Source organism: Phoxinus phoxinus, assembly GCF_949152265.1.
Source record: "Phoxinus phoxinus genome assembly, chromosome: 7".
In the NCBI taxonomy this organism is placed as follows: Eukaryota; Metazoa; Chordata; class Actinopteri; order Cypriniformes; family Leuciscidae; genus Phoxinus; species Phoxinus phoxinus.
In genome coordinates, this window is record NC_136882.1 from 22,146,746 (window position 1) to 22,152,745 (window position 6,000).

Genomic DNA, 6,000 nt, shown 5'->3' on the forward strand with positions numbered 1-6,000 from the left:
TTTTAAAGATTTAGATGATTAATGCTCGTCTGTTACTGGCGGCTGGTTAAGCTGTGACTGTGAGATCAGCAGATAGACCAGCTTTACTAGTGCTTCAATTCTAAAACCAAAAGTAGCAACCTCAAGCAGCTTAGATGGTCTAATCTTTTTTGTTTTTTTTGTTTTTTACAGAAAGTCCCAATTGTAAAATATGGCCCAATGCACTGTTAATTTTCTACATTGATTTTTCACAGGTATTTTACCAGTATTTTGCAGTGTCTTTAGGGTTGAAGGAAATGTCTGTAAACGTATGTACCATACCGGAAAAGCTACTAGTATTTATCTGCAAGGACATTATCTGTTTTTCTACAGATTTTTCTCTTACAGTGATTTGTATGGCCTCCTCATCAGGGTTTAAACTGCCTGCGTGAAACTAGGGAGTTTACATTCATAGGATTCGGATGGACAAAATGACATACAGAGTGAGTATTGCTATAAAAGTTAGGCTATATATTATTGCTATAAGAATTTAAAAACTGATTTCAGTGAAATTGAGGGAGTAAAAGAGAGGACTGCATAAATAAGGAGATACTGAGAATGACCCCACGGTGGCCCAGTAGTGCACAACACAACAAAATGTAAAAAAGCAAATACAAGTTAACTATCAAGTCACTATAATAGAAGCAAGGCAGAACACAACGGTTCACCACAACTCGACGAAATCACCACAACACGACGGAATCAAGTCACAACACAGCAGAATCAAGTCACAACACAGCGGAATTGCCACAACACGACGGAATCAAGTCACAACACAACAGAATCAAGTCACAACACAACAGAATCAAGTCACAACACAACGGAATTGCCACAACACAACGGAAATCAAGTCACAACACAACAGAATCAAGTCACAACACAACGGAATCAAGTCACAACACAACGGAATTGCCACAACACGACGGAATCAAGTCACAACACAACAGAATCAAGTCACAACACAACAGAAACAAGTCACAACACAACAGAATCAAGTCACAACACAGCGGAATCAAGTCACAACACAACGGAATCAAGTCACAACACAACAGAATCAAGTCACAACACAACAGAAACAAGTCACAACACAACAGAATCAAGTCACAACACAACGGAATCAAGTCACAACACAACGGAATTGCCACAACACAACGGAAATCAAGTCACAACACAACAGAATCAAGTCACAACACAACGGAATCAAGTCACAACACAGCAGAATCAAGTCACAACACAGCGGAATCAAGTCACAACACAACGGAATCAAGTCACAACACGACAGAATTGCCACAACACGACGGAATCAAGTCACAACACAACAGAATCAAGTCACAACACAACAGAAACAAGTCACAACACAACAGAATCAAGTCACAACACAACGGAATCAAGTCACAACACAACGGAATTGCCACAACACGACGGAATCAAGTCACAACACAACAGAATCAAGTCACAACACAACAGAAACAAGTCACAACACAACAGAATCAAGTCACAACACAGCGGAATCAAGTCACAACACAACGGAATCAAGTCACAACACAGCGGAATCAAGTCACAACACAACAGAATCAAGTCACAACACAACGGAATCAAGTCACAACACAACGGAATCAAGTCACAACACAACGGAATCAAGTCACAACACAGCAGAATCAAGTCACAACACAACAGAATCAAGTCACAACACAGCGGAATCAAGTCACAACACAGCGGAATCAAGTCACAACACAACAGAATCAAGTCACAACACAACGGAATCAAGTCACAACACAACGGAATTGCCACAACACGACGGAATCAAGTCACAACACAACAGAATCAAGTCACAACACAACAGAATCAAGTCACAACACAACAGAATCAAGTCACAACACAACAGAAACAAGTCACAACACAACAGAAACAAGTCACAACACAACAGAAACAAGTCACAACACAACAGAATCAAGTCACAACACAACGGAATCAAGTCACAACACAACAAAATCAAGTCACAACACAACAGAATCAAGTCACAACACAACAGAATCAAGTCACAACACAACGGAATCAAGTCACAACACAACAGAATCAAGTCACAACACAACGGAATCAAGTCACAACACAACGGAATCAAGTCACAACACAACACAATGGAATCAAGTCACAATGGAAACAACTCAAAACTCAACAGAATCGCTACAGCACAACAGAAATGCTCCCGGTCTATTCTTGCCTATAGAGGGGGTAATGGTCTGAATAAATCCTTTTTTTTATTATTATATAAACCCTACAACTGAAATGAACAAAGTCATTGGCTATATAGCTTCAAACTGTCATTTTAAAAGATTGGTACAGTAAAAGCTATTTAAAATGTTCATTGAACACATCGATGCAAGGGAGAGATGCCAACATATTGCTTCTTTCAGACAGTCAGTGCACTGCATTCGATGGCAAATTGGATCTTTGCAGTGCCACATGATAGGGGAGGCTTGGGGGGCTTTAGTTCAAAAAGGTTGAAAACCTCTGCTTTAATTAATGCATAAACTGCGCTTTGAAATTACTTTGAATGAAAGTTTAAAGATCAACAAAAACATTGTGGCTTGATTCTGCTGTGTTGTGGCTAGTTTATGTTGTGTTGTTAACTTATGTTTGCTGTTTAAATGTCAAATAGGATGAAGAATCCAGTCATATTAGTTGCGACACAGGCTCATTGAAATAACGTGCCTCTGCCTCCATTTTTGCAAAACCCTTAAATCGCACCAATGTATCATTTACTGAAGTTAGCTGAAATGACCACAAGTGATAGTAAAATGGCTGGTAGCCTACTTATATTTTGATAATCGATTATCTGATCTGATAAATCGGATGAAAAATAAAACAATTAGTACATTTAAAAAAAAAAAAAAAAACGTTTTAAATTAAAAATGTATTTTGATCCATTATTTTAAACAATGTTATTATACTGATGTCCTCCAAAATGCAATACCTAAACCATATTAAAACAAATACAGTGATTGTATCTATAGCCTACATTATGGGCAAAAAAGTATTAAAATACAAATATTTTAAACCTAAAATGACCTGATTGCTTACTATTTTAAAGCGGAAATTAACACGACAAAATTTTGACTTGTAGGCTACAAAGGCACAAAATGAACTCGTCTGAATATAGGCTATAATTATTACATTAATGGGCTATTCCAACAATAGTGCCTTTACTGTTACTGCTCTCATACTTGTAACATTTACAGATATGGATATTACTATAACATAAGTTATGCGTTGGGGCTGAGGAAAACACGTGTGTCAGACAGAAGAATTAAAAAGCACGCGCATTTGTCAAACCACGACAGGACGACGCGGACAACGCGGTATACGCTTAAATGCTTTTGTTGAGGCGCTTATAAATATAAAGCATTCTGATGTTTCGGACAACTAGGATCGTACCTTTCCCGCAGCAGCTCACACTGTATTCTCCGCTATTTTCCATGCGTTTTGTCCATAGAAATGGGTTAGGCTACTCAGTACTAAAGCGACGACCTGGCTGTGTCTGACGGTTTCCGAACACAGCGCGCAGACACTACTAATCGATAATCAAATTCGTTGTCGATTATTTTCATTATCAATGATAATCGATTTGTTGTTGCAGCAGCCCTATAAAACACCAACACATTTTATTTATTTTCACACAGATTATGATTACGGGGCAGATTAATAAAGATTAAGACTTATATTTGCACGCAGTGGTGTAGAGAGTGACTAGGCCTGGCCTAGCCTAGGCTACTACCTTTTTGCCTACTTTGGTTTTACTGAGTAGGCCTATCAGATAACGTTTACTCTCTACTTGAGTAAAATTTTGAACAAGTTTCAAAAGTTTGTATTGGAGTCAGGGCCGGATTAACCATTAGGGCAACTGGGCAATTGCCCAGGGGCCCAGGACATCTAAGGGGCCCTGGGCATCGTCAAATATTATGTCAAATATTATGTCAAATATTATGATTAAAATGTCTCCACGATCTGCTTTTGAATAAATATCGTAGGATCGTGCATTCTATCAGTTTGCAGTTCTGGCGCCTCCGTCTCAATACTGTACAGCGCGACGTATATTCACATCAAATGCAGAGGAACGGGACACTGTAGTTCATAAAAATTAATTATTTGCATGTGCTTTAAAGCCTTGCCGGTTAAACATCGCTGCTGATGCGCTGTTCTAACGGGCGCTTTTCTGAGCGCAATAACGTTACACCCGACGCGCACATGCACTAAAGCCTGTCTAACAGCGCCTGTTACTGGACTAAGTTATCTTTCGAGTCTTATTGCTCTAATACCTACAGGTCCTACAAGTCAATGTGCCCAGGGGCCTCTGAACTCTTAATCCGGCCCTGATTGGAGTAGGCTACCCTTTACTCCAATACATTTGTGATGAGTAATCCAATTACTCGTTAAACTGCATGGAACCCAACTTTTTCTGCAGCAGTTTATTGCTGCTATAAAGAAGCATAGGCTGAAGGTAGACCACTAACTTGTGCGTTTTGCCCTACTCCCCCAAACTTGCCAACAAGGCTGCTTTACACGATTGTGAGTGCATTGGTGGTTACTTTGCTCAATCGCAGGGCAGGGGTATATAGATGAGGCCGAAACCAACTTTGACTATTTTACTTAACATTATTTATTTTATCTGTTGTATTGAAGATAGCCTACTTTTTTTTAAGGATATTGGTTCACTTGTGCCCTTTTTGAGCACTTGAAATTAACTGAGACTTGAGTGTTTGTAGATGTTTAAGAGGCTGATTATTTTGATTTTAGAAAATAAATGTGATCGCTCTCCTCACAAATCAACTGTTTCTTGTTTTTTTACTGGGATGTAGCCTATCTTAGGTGTTGAGGACTAGTTAATCTTTGAGCCTATACGTTCAGAATGAGTAAAATACTGTTAAAATTGACTTTTTCTGAAGTCGTATTGAAATTGGTGACTTGTAACTTGTAATGGAGTCATTTTCACTGTAGGGCCTAAGGTAGGCCTATATCTGTACTTTTACCCAAGTAGGCCTATGGCTTTCAGATAGGGCCTATAGCACTTGTGATATGAAGCGCTACAAGTCACAACACTCCATTAAAAAAGCTCAGAGACTTATATAAGAAGTGAGCTAAAATTATGTTTGCTCCAGAAAGTGCATTTTTATCTCACATTTGATTTTTGTTAACACTATTGGTTAGGTATAGGGAAAGGTTTAGCATGAGCATTGTTTTCAAACCCTAAATTAACCTTTTAGCACCACTCACATTTAATTTTCCGAACTGCCGCAATACCCCTACAAAAACCAAAGTTAAAAAAAAAAAAAAAAACATTGTCACATTCACATTCATCTGTTTTGGGGAACACTGAACATGTTTTTAGCGCCACTCATGCAAGAAGCAGCATTAATTATGTATTAACTTGGGAATAAAACTAAAGCGTTACAAATTATCTTTATGTATGAGATTTATGTGAATTAGAGACAATTAAACCTTCTAACAATTAATCTTGGAATTAAAATTCTCAAAAAAGCAGTTATAAGTCACGCTTGCACACAGGTCAACTTGTCATGCACAATATATTAATATTACATTTTATCTTAAAGCACACTGCAGGAAGGAATCAAAAACAGGTCTCTGTTATTGAATTCAGTCAGTCAGTCAAAAGAAAAGAGTTCTCACAAAAATGAAAATTCTCATCAGTTGCTCACTCTCAGATCTTTTTTTTTAAACCTAGCCTATATGGAATGCAGAAAGAGTTATTTATAAAAGAATGTCAAAGCAGCTCTTTTATATAGTGAAAGCCAATGGTGACCACAGCTGTCAAGCTAGATCTTCAATGAAAAATGGCTAACAGTAAATTTCAGTACTCACACAAAGCTATCATATGGCTTCAGAAGACATGAGGAATACTTTGATATTGTGCTGTCATTGCGATTTTTTTTATTATTTATTATTTATCTCCTTCTTTTGGAGCTT

The 6,000-nt window shown here is 38.0% G+C and overlaps 1 long non-coding RNA gene across 1 annotated transcript in view; it reads right to left on the bottom strand.

Annotated features, from left to right (window-relative positions):
- LOC307001276 overlaps positions 1–3,602 on the bottom strand; it is a 62,478-nt gene extending 58,876 nt beyond the window's left edge. Inside the window, exon 1 of the long non-coding RNA XR_013798198.1 lies at positions 3,454–3,602. This is a non-coding gene — a long non-coding RNA (uncharacterized lncRNA). The remainder of the gene's footprint in view (positions 1–3,453) is intronic.
- Between the last annotated feature and the right edge of the window lie 2,398 nt (positions 3,603–6,000).